The 15,366-nt window shown below is 34.5% G+C and overlaps 1 long non-coding RNA gene across 1 annotated transcript; it reads right to left on the reverse strand.

Annotated features, from left to right (window-relative positions):
- Window positions 1–14,151: 14,151 nt before the first annotated feature.
- LOC127105586 (uncharacterized) lies at window positions 14,152–14,977 on the reverse strand. The gene is made up of 2 exons (XR_007795050.1): window positions 14,605–14,977; window positions 14,152–14,460 (listed from the first exon to the last, which is right to left on the reverse strand). It is a non-coding gene; the product is annotated as an uncharacterized LOC127105586 (long non-coding RNA).
- Window positions 14,978–15,366: the final 389 nt, after the last annotated feature.

Consider the following 15,366-nt stretch of genomic DNA (forward strand, 5'->3'; position numbering starts at 1 on the left):
CTTCCAGTGTAGGTACCAACTGATGATCCGGGAATGTGAAGCAATGATGTTTAGGGTCGAAGAACTGGAATAAAACTCTCATCATATCTTCTTTGAAACCAGTGGTAACCAAATTGAGGAGAGAACCATGCTTCTGGATGAACTGAGCCTGATCAGGGAGTTCTGACACTAAATCCTTGAGTTGAGGAGAGATGACTGCAAAATTGATCCGGATGGTCTTCCTGGGAGCCATAGCCTTACAAAATAGAGCCAAGTTAAATCCCTAAGTCCTTGAAATGATTAGTGCAATGTCATGATGTTATGATGCTATGATGTTATGATGTTATGTAAATAACAAGCACACACAAGTCATACAACGGTCATCCCTAGGTTTTAAGGCTTGCATGAGTTCCATAGGTAAGTACCCTCCCCACTGAAGTTTGGTTGGTTCAACCTGTCCTAGTATAGTAACTGGGTTCTAGAAGGATCTCAAATCATTGACCTTCCTTTAAGTCCACTTCAGTGCAACACCAAGTGGTTGACCGAAGCTTCCCTAAAGTCCAATCTCAAAGAGTGTAGTATCGAGTCTCAACCAACCCCAGTCGGAACCGAAGTCAGTTATCTCACTACTTTCTAATGGCCAGGATGAGTCAATTAGGGTTCTAAAGGTCTGGTTAATGCTTTGATGACACCACGCGAATGCCAAATTTTTCCTCAACTAACATGAGGAACATCAGGACATCCAAAGTGCCACATTAACCGTAGCCATCACTTTGACCATTCCAGTATACGCCGGATAGTCGCGATGATCTATTGCTACTTACCTAAGGTACACTAGATCCGGGTGTAGGATCTTTCACTCAAGAATACCCAAGCAATCCCTTAAAAGTAAATCAGACAATTTGAATATGTGATCTTGTTATTAAGGTAACCTCTCTTTAAGTTTTCCCCAGCAGAGTCGCCAGTTCTGTCATACGGTGAACTGACTTGGGGTGTTTTGCTTTTTATCGCAATGTCGCGGATAGCAAGAGTCGCCACCGACTTTTCTTTTATCCAATAAGGAAAGGTGGAAAAGAACAGGAAAGACCTCAATAGATTTTGGGTTCGGGAGGTACATTATACAAAGGGAAGGTGTTAGCACCCTTTGTATCCATGGTTATCCATGGGCTCTTAATCACTGGATCACTTATGTTTTTGTCTGAAAAGTGTTGGTGAATTGTTTTTAAAAATGTTTCGAAAAGAGAGTTTAACTTTGTAATGATTCTCGTATGAATGTATACAAAGTATTTATCTCGTTTGATTTTGAAAGTTGTTTAGAAAAATACGACTCGGTAATGATTCTCGTATGAATGTATACCAAGTGGTGATTTTCTAAAAGAGGTTTTGAAAGTGTGAAGGGTGGAAAATGTTTTAGGTTATGATCCAGTAATTGAGAGTTATACCTTCCTAGGGTCGTTATGGGCATTTCCTATCCTTATGAGGGTAAAACTGTCCTTACTATTGAGAAGTAAGTAGTTTTACCCTTTGGATGTAAAAGGGTCATCGTAGGGTCATCGATAGGTCATTGAAGGCAACAGTTGTGAGGATACCTTAGCATTCGAAGGGACGATCATCATTTAACCGTAGGCTACACCGAAGGGTCATCGAGGGACGAAATCATATATTCGAAGGCAACATCCGAGGGACTATGATTTATTTTATGATGATTTAATCGAAGGGCCATTGCTAAGTGTATCCCCACATTCGCGGGACATGACCGTAATACCGTAATATCGTAGGGCAATAAAGAGAGGTCCAAGATCACATATTCAAAGGCCATGTTTTACAATTAATTAAGTATTTAAGATGGGTTTCCATCTTATAGTCATTTAAATAATTAAGATACATATCCACATTAAAATTGATTAGGCAATTAGGATGAATCTCCTCCTTAAAATTAATTAGGCAACATTAAAAGTGATCATGTAATTCCGAATCCATCTCCATAAGGGTATCCCACAAGTAAAGCGGAATACCTAGCCGGCCGCTTCTTCGAGAATATGCAAGCTTTAACACAATTTAAACACACGGGTGAGAATACCAAGATAAAGTGCAATTGAAAATTGCACTACAGAATGAACACCATAGTCATAAGGCCAAATAATGCATGATTACAATAAGACAAACATAAAACGAAGCATAAGAACAGCTACTGGTACGTTCGCCTCTGCTTCGCCTAGCGAAGGCTTAGCGAATATTCGCTACAGGCTCGCTTAGAGATGTGCTAGCGAGCGGCCACGGATTTTGAATTTGGCAACCGTACCGTCTCCGGAACCTTGAATTTTATGACATTGAATTACAGGCACAGCATGGATAGCATTCATGATGTTCAGGCATACTTAAATTTGCATGTGAAATCAGATTACATATCAAAATTTAATCATGATGCATTATGTATGTAACGATTATCAATTGGAAGCATATAACAGTGATAATACGCAAACCTGTTTGCAATTGCTATGTTGAACGGGACTGATCACTCTAGGTATCGGATTGAGCTGGGCGGTGGTAGCTTCGAGGCGGGTAAGCGGCCTTCAGGGTTTCCGTCTTCCGAATTCTCTGGATCAGCAGGGTTTCTGTGCCAGGGTTTCCGTCCTTTTCCGTCCTTTTCCGTCCGTCTTGGTCTGTCTATTTTCGTGGCTGAGGTGCCTGGTATTTATAGTGATGGTGGTGACCTAATGGGCTCAGACTGAAGCCCGAAAATTATAAGTTCGCAAGCTTCGCTAGGCGAGCATGTAGCGAAGGTTCGCTAGGCGAAGGATTTGCTCGCCTAGCGAGCATGCAATTTATGACCTAATGGGCTCAGAATGAAGCCCACCAATTTTGACATTCGGAGGCTTCGCTAGGCGAAGGAGTTGCTCGCCTAGCGAGCGGGCTAGTTTGGGCCTTTTCTGAATTGGGCCATGTTGTGAGCTGGGCGGTCGTTCCTTTAAGGTCAATGACTTGCAGAATAAGTTGGAGTGTCTTTAGAAATCTCTTGTAATATTAACGGGCAAATTTTGGGGTATGACAATGTCCATTCAATAAATCCTTGGTTTTAATCATAAATAAAATCGAGGTTTTCGGTGGTTTACAAAAGTTACTAGTCCTAGATGATTCATTCATAAACCCAATTGTGTGAAAACCCTAACAATCACAATCCTGTTATTGAAAGTCATAGATCAATTTATATTTGTCCGATACAAAAGCATAATAACATCACACAATCAAATTGAAATAAGTAACATGGTAATAAGGAAATCATTAGTTCAAATTCATAACATGCAAGCAAATCAGGACCACCCCCCTAACATAGGGGGTTTAGCCTCTCATAGTATTAAACGAAATCATAGTATGAAAATCAAACATTACAAAGAACTAGGAGATTTTGATCTTCAATGGTTGAAACCCTTGAATCTCGCCGTCTTCGAATCCTCCGTAGTAGCTATCTTCTTAATGCAGTGTTTTCTTTCGTACGTCAAAAAGTCCCTTCTCCTTTCTCTCCCAAGCCTTCTAATAGTTTCAGATGGATTTTCCTCAAGCAAAAAGTCCAAAACTACCCTTAATGAGCAGAATAGGTTCACATGGAAAAAATTGAAGTTTCTAAGCCGCGCCCATCAACACGGGCCGTGTGTGTACACACGGGTGCCCATGTGTGCTCTCCAACATGAGCATTTTCAAATTAAGCTACAGAGGTAACAACACGGGCCGTGTTCCTACACACGGGTGCCCGTGTTAATGCACTGTTTTAAACAACACGGCCGTGTGTCACCACACGGGTGCCCGTGTTGCTCTCTGTTTTTCCTCTCCAAGTTTGCTTTGCCTGACCAACAACACGAGTAGTGTTGTAGCACACGGGGGCCCGTGTTGACCTGCTGTCTCTTTATATTTTTGCCTTTCTGAGTATCCACAACTCCACTATTAGTGATTTTAAACCTGTGCAATGGCCTGTAACAATAACACTACCAAAACGAAGCATAAAAGAGACCTTTTTGACATAAACTTGTAATAAAATGCAATGTGATACCAAACCAACAAAACATGATAAATGACTCTGAAACAACTATAAACAAACATAAATCTTACAAAAGTGATGAAAATATGTCGGATTAACGGTGGGAATTCAATGGAAATGGTGACCGATCATATACCCACTAGAGACTACTCCCCAACAGAGTCACCGCTTAATTTCTGTAGCAGTAAATCCATGATCATCAAGCTATGGTTAAGCAAGACATCAAATAACAAGAGTCGTCACCGCGCTTTTATTGTTTCCAAGGGAAAAGGGAAAAGTATGGACAAAACCCAAAAATAAGAAGTTTTCAAATCAAAACTAATAAAATGCCAGAGATTACAGGTAAGGGGGTTGGTTACACAGAGGAAAGGAGTTAGCACCCAAAGTGTCCTAGGTACTCCTAGGGAGCCCTTTCTTGTGTGCATATGTGTTTTTGTACAAATGATGTTAGCAAGCAAATAAAATGTGGGGATGAGAAAAGAATTCATTAATTATATTTTTGTGTTTGACAAGACCTTCAACTTGTGCCTACGTACCAACATAAAAATGTGAGATCAAAACCTCGTAGTTCGTGGTATAAATTTCAAAGTGGATGCATTGTTTTTGACAAAAAAATTAAGTTTGAAAGGCACAAAGACCTAAAAATGGTTTGAATGAGTTAGTTCTTTTTGGTTTTTTTTTTAAAATTTTAAGTCAAGTATAATTAAGTATATTTACAAGTTTGATTAAGAAAATGATTTTGAAAATGCAATGGCATAAGGCCAAAGTTTCTAATTTCCAAAATGGTCTAAGTTTAGAAAACAATCACAAGCAAAGAAGTTTTTAAAAGGAGGGATAGATTTTGAAATTGAAGAAATATGGAAGAGATGGAGAGACTAATCCTAAGTATAAATTTAAAATTTGAGAGTTGAAAAGATCTGACAAATGGGCTGCAATCCAATAGACAAGAATGTCATATAGAAACCCAAATTCCCTTGGACATTAGAATCAAGCAACAAACAATATACAAAATATCAACTTGAAGAGCAAGGCATCAAATAAAGATAGCCATATCCAAGCTTAGAAACTCCATGATCTTCTTCAAATTTGCCCATGTAGTAGATGAATTTCATAATGCATAAGTCACAGGTTCAAAATAACAGTTTCACAATGATCATGTTGCAGATGAAATCAAATGGATCTCAAATGATGTACCAGATGAAGTTTCAAATCATAAGCACTTGGTTACATGAAAGTTGGCATTGGCCAAGTCCTTTGCATATGGAGTGTTGCCTAAATTCTAAGTCCAAAAGTCTCAGATCAAACCAACAGTCCACATAAGATCTTTTTTAGGGTTTTTGTTCTTATTATGTACATTAATGGTCAAAGACCACACAATCAAACACACTTTACACAAGTAAAATATATCACAAAGTATGGTCCAAGTGGACAAAGTGAAAATGACATTAACATAAACAATTAGAATGGTATGAATAATGGCAAATGAATAAGGCTTAAAATTAAATTGCATTGAAAGTAAAGGACTTGAAATTAAATGTTAGTTGTTAATAAGTTAGAAGTTAGTATTGCTTTTACTTTTTTTTGTTTAAGTCATTCTTCGGAGAACACTCAACCCACTTATCACAAGCATGGATCCTTGAACCAAGACATCTTCCAAAGGAAGGAAAAAAAGCCAAGTTTCCATACAATACCATGAAAGGGGGGAGACTTACAATCTCACTAACTAGAATGCTATGCCTTTTGTGTCAAAATTTATCTCTATGTTAAGCAATCGTAATTGGACTTATGTAGAAGTCACAACTATTTGAGGTCGGGTAATAGAATTTTGGTGTTAATACATGTTAGAGACATAGTGTCGCGGTGATAATCGGATATCAAGCTATTGTATTAACTTGAATCACAAAACATTAAATGTTCACCACCGAACTTTAATTTATCCAAGGGAAAAGGAAAATATCGAATAAAACCCTAATTGTGCAATGTAAAAACAGTGCGAAGAGATCTAAAATTCGTGGGTTGGTTATACTAAGGGAAGGTATTAGCATCCCCAGTATCTATAATATCCTATAGGAACCTTTTGAAAGTATTTGTGTTATGTTATTCTTTGTTTTCTATTATTTGGAAATGTTTTATTGGGAAGGACCTAAAGGTTTTATTAAGTTTGCTCGCCAAAACTTCGCGGTCATGTGCCTACGTATCCTTATAAGGATGAAATCAGAGCAACCGTAGTTCACCTATCTAAGGGTGAAAGAACACTTGGTAGTGATCAAGGTTCCAAGGGGGGAAGTAAGTGTTCATAACAAACATACTTACAAGAGTTATAAACTCTTACTTAAATCTAAGTTGAAAGTGAGAATGACTCTAACAAGGTCAAAGGGAAACTAGGGATTGCTAAACTACCTATGACATTAAGTCAATAAAGAGTTCTTTCCCTTGGATTTAGGCAAAAAGATAAACAAAATATAAGCAAGATGAAGAAGATGTTCAAGCATGACATCAACAAATATAAGCACATGATAAAGAAAGATGTTCAAGCATGACATCAACAAAGATAAACAAATGGTAAATAAGATGTTCAAGAATGACATCAACAAGAACAAATAAGGATTAAGAAGATGTTCAAATATGACATCCACAAAGATAATCAAATGAAGAAGATGTTCATACATGACATCAACAAGAACAAACAAGGATGAAGAAGATGTTTAAACATGACATCCACAAAGATAATCAAATAAAGAAGATATTCATACATGACATCAACAAGAACAAACACATGATAAAGAAGATGTTCAAGCATGATCATAATAATATCAAGCATGGTAGGTATACACATATGTATAACATGTGAACATGGACAAAGGTACACCAACATCAATCAAAGATGTATAAAGTTACATGAATATGAATGACATGGATATATCATCATGAAGAAACAAAGATGAATGACATAACAATTCATGAACATGTATATGGATGTCATAATAAGTATGAATGAACATGTGTATGCATGAAGTAAGACATGGTTTAGACATAACATCAACTTGATCATGAAAACAATTTAAGGTATTAAATACATGCATGTTAAGGTTCAATATGATCACAAACAAAGATTCAACATCATACAAAAAGTTTGAACATGTAAGCATACAAGTCATACAAAGACATGTTACTACAAGTTTAAAGCATTTGTAAACACATAAACAAAGACAAACACAAGGGAACACATGCACACAAAGGTCCAACAAGACATGAAATAATGACATGTGAATCATGGATCAATGGAAAAATAAGCACACAAAATTTCATGGCATATTAACAAAAGTTCAAAGCACATAAACATGTAAACATACATTAAAGTAAGTCAAAATTAGGTAAAAACCAAGAGGCACATATTAACAACATCAAAAAAAGTTCATATATGATTCACAACATTCATACAAGTCATGGTGATCAAGAAAAATTAAAGTATCAACCAAAGAAGGTCATTTGAAATCCTAAAAAGGTACCAACTTTAGACAAGTATAAGTATGTTAAAAATAAATAAATTCTGGAATTTCTTTTCACCATAATAAAATAGACAAAATTATGAACACATAGCAAAAAAAGTGGCTAAAAAAGGCTTAGGGATCATCAAGTTATGAGTCTTTGAAGTTATGCAAAATAACAAAAATAAATAGGCAAAAAAACAATGAATAAAAATGGGTCTGGGACAAGCAAGATTTGAATCCCAAACCTTTTACACACACAAAGCCTTAACACACACACTTTAACCGCTGGGGCGGCGATACATCCACTAAACAAAATGCAAACACTAATATACATAATAAAAGGGTTCAAGAACTTGGAAAATGGCACCAACTCATCATCATCTTCCTTGTGTTCTTGCATGTTTCTTTTTATTTTTTCTCAAAACTTCAAACAACCACAACTCTCTCAATTTTCCATGAAATTAAAAAGCATAAGAATCTAAATTGCTCTATTTTTTGCAAGGAATCTAGTGGTATCATTATCTCATCCTAAAAATCAATGTACAAAGCGTGCCAAGGCAAAAACCAGAACTGCACTTTTAATTTCCAAACAATAAAATCTCAATGCATGAGCATGGTATAATGCATACAGTAGCAAAGATACAACAAACACACTATGTAGTACATTGTAACTTCAATAAATATTCAAGAATGATACATGAATAAGAGTTTCAAGTGTAAGTGCACTTACCTATTGGAGAAAGTCCAATGCTTCTTCTTAGCTACTACAGAGATAAGAGAGAGATTCTATCAGCCTTGTTGGTCCTTGAGGATAGTGTTTGAACAATGAGAATGGCCAGAAACAACTTGTATTATCTCACACAAATGTTCTTGCAAAGTGAAGAAGTGAAATGGTGAATGATAAAATAGATTCTACAGAACTTGTTCAAGTGATTAAACAAGCTCTAAATGATGTCTAGAGATGATTTGTGGTGTTTGTTTGGAAGATACACGTGGAGAATAAGTTTGGTTAGAGAACTTACAAAAATAGTGTGTTTTTGAAAATTGTAATGGAATGGGAGTTTGATGAAGTGTTGAGGGGTTGTTGTGTGTTTTGAGGCTTAAGATATCCCTCTATTTATAGGAAAAGAGTGAGGATTAGAACTGACTAGAAACAAAAGTTGTGAAGTTATGGTTTTGGTTGAGAATGAATGAGAAGTTTGCATGAATAGTTGGGTTTCAAGGAGTTTGTCATATTTCCCTAGCCTCTACAATATTGCTTCTGATCTCTTAAGATTATTTTTGATCTTTAGGGACAAGTTTCAAGGGTGAAAGAGTGAGTTATTGGCATAAAGCTTGCTTTATCAAAGTAGTAATGTGACCTTTTGCAAATTCACCCATAAATGGTATAATGCAATGGACAAAACCTCAACTCCTTGTGTAGTGCACTTATGATTCATATAAACATCTTATTGTGGAGATAATTATACACAAGAGGACCTGCAATCAAGAGATTTTCACATTTGAAATGGTTTTCCTCCAAAAATTCATCATGAACATGACTTGAAATTCAAGTTTGGAACCCCAACTTCCCATTTTCGAAACTCACAGCTCATGCATGGGAAAAAAATATACTTGTACTTTTTAAAAAGCCCCAAACATTATCTACAACTTTCATGTTTTGAGTTTTTTCTGAATCAAAGTGGATCATGATGAAAACTGGCTGTAAAGTTTATCACTTTTTAGGGATCAAAGCTGACTTGAAAATTTTCTAAGTGTTTCAACTTGAGACACCAACTTTATGTCCTCATAACTCAAAATCCTTGCACTTTTATGGAATCAACCCTCTAGGACAAAGTTGAAGTATGGAACAATAGATTTCATTTGAGCTTTGTAGCAAAGAAAATGGCTGCTCGGACTGGAAGTTATGGATTGAGAAAGTAGTGCACTTGAACATGAAATTTGGATACTTAGTGAAATTTTCAATGTTTTCAAGATTGCCCTTTTTGCAAGTAACCTCATTTATCTTGATTTTTCTTGATCAAATTCATAAATTAAGCATATACTCATGAAATTTAACTTGAGAAGTTCATATTTGATCATAAATCTCAAAAGTCAAAGGTTTGACTTTGTAGTGCATTGATTGTGTATCAGATGAATTTGAATTTCTTGATCTTTAATGAGTTCAAACTCTTGAGCCAATTGAACATCATGGATGGGCCCTAAGATGTACTTTAGTGTGTTGAGTTATGTCTCAAGGCTTGAGATCATGTCTTGATCAAAATTCTCAGATGAAATTGAATGTTGTTGAGAAACCCTAATTAGTGAGCCAGATGAAAGTGAAGCTTGATGCACTTGTGATTAGGCTACAATACCCTTATTTGTTGATGGAGAGAGATCTATTGAGTGTATGAGAACTTTATTTATTGATGATTAATCCAAAACTTTGACTGATCAATCCTTTGAGCTCTTTGAGGGAAACCCTAATTCACATATGAAAGAAACCAGGCATATCTTGATCTTGAGGTTAGCTATGCATGAATGATGTCTAGGATGAAAATGATTATGAAATCTAGGGGTAAAATTTGGGGTGTGACACATAGTATGATGAACCATGCTCATGAAACATACTACACACAAAAAGAATATGCAAAAGTTGTGGCCTAATCTCATCCATACTTATGCTGATTTTACAATCAACTAGCCTTAGGATATAGAGATATTATAGGTCTATGACATGAATGCATAAAGAAGGGGAATGAGATGAAGAGGGAGGGGAAATGGATAAAACTCAAATTGGACAAAGAAGGGCTTTTACCAAATTAAGTTCATTCATTCATTTTGGGAGATGGAATGTACATTCCATCAATCCCCTAAATTCAATGATCTTAACTTAACAAAGTCAAATCAACCTTGACCAAGGCCCAACAACACAAATCAAACTTCCAAAGTCAATCAAAATGGCTCTACACAATTTATTTTGCATTTATTCAATTAAAAATACTAAAAATAATACTTAAATTAAATATGGTTGATCAATTTCCTAAAACCTCATCAAAACACCAAAGAAATGGCCATGAGATTTATCATAGGTCAAACAAAGCCAAAGGACCTTGGAGAAAAAAAATTCAGAAATTTTGGAAACTTAAAAGTCTTTTTAAACAATTTAAAATATTCACAAAATTAATTAAATCATGAAAAATATTAATAATGATCCAAAAAATAATTTTAATTCAATATATGAAAGAGGATTTTATTAATTTTTTTTTTGGTGAAACTCATATTTTTTGGATCAATATTAAAATTAATATGAATTAATGAAAATCAAAGAAAGAAAAATTAAAATCAAAAAATCAAAAAAACGTGGACCACTTGATCTCCCTCATTAATTGAGGTGGAAGATCAAGTGGTCTGAAACGCGCATTCCACCAAACACACGAGTCAGCACGTTGTACCATTGGTAATCACAATGGGCACTCAAGATTAAAACATTTCAAACTCATCTAATGGCTCTGAACGCTTCCAGCTCATCGCCGGAGCCAAAGGTCGGTCATCTTCTCTGATGACCCTGGCCGGACAGGTTCATTCATCACCACATCATAAATGAAAAAAGAGGACATGATCTGAAAGATAAAATGACGTAGATCATGATTATCACCTCAATTTTAACTAAGTCCAAATATATAGAGAGAGATATGGAGTTGAATTTTGAGGTGCATCAACTGAGTTTCTTCGATTTGACCTCAAAGCAACTCAATCTTCTTGCCTACATTGGTAGGAATTCAGACAACCAAAGATCCAAGAGAATTGATGAGAGTTGAGTGAGAATCTAAGAGAAGAAAAAATCTAGAAAATACCTTCAATGCTGTGCAGAACTTGATCTTTCTTGCTTCAATTCATGTTTCATCTTGCTCAAGTAACTTGCAGAAGTGACTTAGAATTGGTACAAAGCTTTGGATCCTGGAGTTTTTGAATCTCCAAACAGTGAGATTCAAACTCAATTTTCAAATGAAAATTCTCAGGTTTTCCTTTCAAATGTGAGGGTTTGAAGTGTGGAGGCAAAGCTGTCGCGCAAAGGTCCTCTGAAATGAGCACATAGGGTCTCTATTTATAGCAAAATGGAATGTTATTTGAACACTTCAAAATTTGTCCAAATTTAGTAATGTCATGTTCATGCTTGCATGGGCGTGTACAGGCCCATGAAGCAACTCAATTAAGTCCAAAATCAATTATGCTGAGGTCTGAATGAAGCTTGAATGGCAAGGCAAAGTTAAAAGATCATTTGAAGTTTGAATCTTGCCAACTGATACAGTTGTATTTACACCATGCGCAGACCCCTCAAACTTTATCTAAAATGAATGAATTAAGACTCTTTGGAAAGCTTAAATCAAGAGGAACAACTCTTATGTTGAACACTTTTCCATTTGCAACTTGTATCATGGTGAATTTTGAGGTGGAAGTTTGAAAATTTCAACATGTTGAAAAAATTTCAAAGTGTCAAGTCACACACTTCATTATTCCACATTGCTTAACTTTTTATGTGAGCTCCAAATAAGAAAAGTGTCTTCATCAAAATTGTAGCTCTTTCAAATAAATTAAAAATGGTCACCAATTTGACAACATTTGGATTTAGAATGAGTGATTTATGCATTTTTGAAGTTGAGGAAAATCACTTATTCAATGGTATTGGTCCAAAATGACCTATAATGTATCCTCATATCACATGCTCATAAAAGTTGATTTATCTCTCACTCTAAACATCAAAGCTGAATTATACATCTTGAATTTGATTGTGCAACTTGGAAACCTTTCATCTCATAAAAATTGAGCAAGTTATGGCCTTGGGAAGTTAACTTTCTAATTAGGGTTTAGACAAAATGACCTATAATGTTTCAACATAGAAAATGACTTTCCAAGCAAAATTAGTTCTAGAACTAAACATGAAAGTTGTTTGGAATGTCATTTAGAGTAACATTTCTCTTGGAATCATTTTAATATGATGCAAATTGTAGGAGATAGGGTCTAGGGATCCCCAGTTTTGATCAGATGAATTCATCTGGCCAACCACCACCAACCAACTTGCTAGCTTGCAATTCTCTTGATTTTTTAGGATCATGGTAGATCATATATGCATGAGATGATGTAATTTGAAGTATCCCTTGATAAATTTGATCAACTGATGATGAAGCTTATTGAAGAAGTTACTCAAGATACCCAGATGAACTAGGGCTTCCATGGCAAACCAACTCCAAACTTTTGAAGAATACTTGATCAAAATAACATGTAGAGATCATTGGGACTCATATATGATGATTAGGGACATTATGGATCAATCCTTGGTTGTGCTCTTAGCAATGAGGGTCCCAAACCCTAGGTGTGAACATGATAGATCAATGGTGATCATGCCCTACCTACAATAGAGTTGGGCAAATGCAAAGACATATTTTTTGGTATTTTGGTTTGTAAAAAAATGATAATATACAAGTATGATACAATCACATAGTGCTTGGTGATCTCTCCCAAAACAAACCCAATGAAAGAGGGGTAAGGAGGATGCCAAGGTATGATCCCAATGCTTATGCATATGATGAAATTGCATGAGGGATCTTAGGGTCAAAATTGGGGTCTTACAGATGGTCTATCAATTGAATATAAATATTACTCTTAATATTTATACCTATGTAAAGACTTGATAATTCTTTATCCATGACCCGTGAGATGTGATAATCAGTATATGCATATAATAGTCATTATGCGTTAATATTATCTCACTTCAAAATAAAAATTGACTATGGATATAATAAGAATAATATTTTGGCTTAAATGAACTTCTGGTCCCTTTATTTGATGTATTATTTTAACTTTTAGTCCCTCTATTTTAAAAATCAAGTTTTTAATCTCTCAATTTTACTTCCCTTGGGATTTCGTTGGTCCTCCTCCATTTTTACATAAGGGCACTAATGATTAGGATAAACAAAATAATTTTAATGACATGGCAATGATGATTAGGATGATTTATTATTTAATATATTTTTACATAATTAATTAATAATTATAATTAAGTTTGTTTAGAACTTAATTAATTATTTTTTTTAAAAATTAGTTAATTAAAATTTTGAAAAATACTTTGGGCCTCAAGCCCATCTTGTTTCAGCACTAACCCAATATCCAAGTTTGCAACTAGTAATATTAATGAGCTATATAAACACTAACCACATTTGTTAAAAAATCAATGTGAAACTTTAATGAGAAACAAAACACACACTACACCGGCAACATTTGTTTCTTTTCAATCTAAATGCAGTATCTCTAAACCAAATCATCTAACATTTGATTTCAACTATCTAAATTGCTGTTAAGAGAGGGGAATAATGGAAAAGAAACAAGTCCAATAGAGCTTACATTAAGTCCTACATATTCAATCATAGAATTTTTTTTGTCAATAACAACTTCCCCAGTAAACTATTATTGATAATTTCTTAAAGCATTTACCTCATACAATAAGCAGAAATGAGAAAATGGAGCACTCACCACAAGCAAATTAATTAGGAGAATATTGATACTTACCATTTGCAAGCCCTTCAGATGTTGCTTTTAACTTCTCCGATTTGACATGGATGGCATACCAGAAAATTTTGGTTAATCACATTCAAATTTGTGGTTGGTGAATTTTGACATCCGGTATATTCATTAAAAATCTATTTAATGTAATATCATCTAATTGAAATGTGCTAACTTAACAACTTAAATTGCTATTGCAAAAGTGTCTGATTTATTTGTTCAAATAACAGAACTAAATATTTGGGAGTTTACTTTTTCTATTAACTTCACTTTGCAACCTAGGAATATTTTGTTGTTCTCATCCAAGATATGATCACCATGTGCCAGCAACTTGTTGGAAGTTTTTTGTAACTTTGTTTGATAAGTTCACTTTGATATGATTTTTTTTTTTAGATTCAAGTATGTCATTACATAACCCTGCATTATATGGAAACTCATTAGAACCTCTTTGAAATCAGCTTGAAGATATTTATCATAACATTGCAAGATTTCAAGTGCAAGTACATAAAATTTGAGAACTGATATGATTTATTATTGATACAAGTAGTAAAGAGATCTCACCAAGTTGAAACCCTATTTGTTTTTGAACAAAATAATAGTGGAAACATGGTGAAGTCATGCTGGGTTTAGTGGGTTTTGTTCTGTAGTGATAATAAGGTTTAACAAGTGTTTATTTTAGAAGGTTTTGCAGTGTAGAACTTAACCTTCAACAATTTTGATACTTTCATCTTCTTTTGAGTCCCTTGTTAGAAGCATTGCTTCTCTTTCAATTGTTTATAATATAGTGGTGAGATAGTTAAATCATGTCAAGAAACATCATAACAATATGAAGTGAAACAAGAAAAAATAGTTGATGAACATGTTGGTGGAAGAGGAAGATATTTATATTGAGGCCCACATCATTTTATTCATAAACAACAATAATGTTTATAAAGAAAACTCAAGGTTGGACCATTGAATTGAAGTTTGTTGTTATAATATGGGTCTAAAAGCACACATTAGTATTATAAAAACATTTAATTATTAATTTCTTAAAAACAATTAAAGTTATTAATTAAAATTTGTATTAAATAAATTTAAATATTTTTTTTAATTTATTAATTATAAAAATATTAATAAATAAATTATCTTAGTTAATATTACCAACTCATTAAAAGTATATTTTTATCCTAATTATTACTAACCAACCAAATTCTAATTGATGTAAAGTTCATTGACCAAAAAATATTTTTTTATCCAAATACTTCTGATTTTCAAAAAAAAATTCAATCTACCCCCTTTTAAGAGGAGGCGTCAGACCAATTGGTACCTCCTCTTAAACTT

The sequence above is a fragment of the Lathyrus oleraceus genome, chromosome 7 (assembly GCF_024323335.1).
Source record: "Lathyrus oleraceus cultivar Zhongwan6 chromosome 7, CAAS_Psat_ZW6_1.0, whole genome shotgun sequence".
In the NCBI taxonomy this organism is placed as follows: domain Eukaryota; kingdom Viridiplantae; phylum Streptophyta; class Magnoliopsida; order Fabales; family Fabaceae; genus Lathyrus; species Lathyrus oleraceus.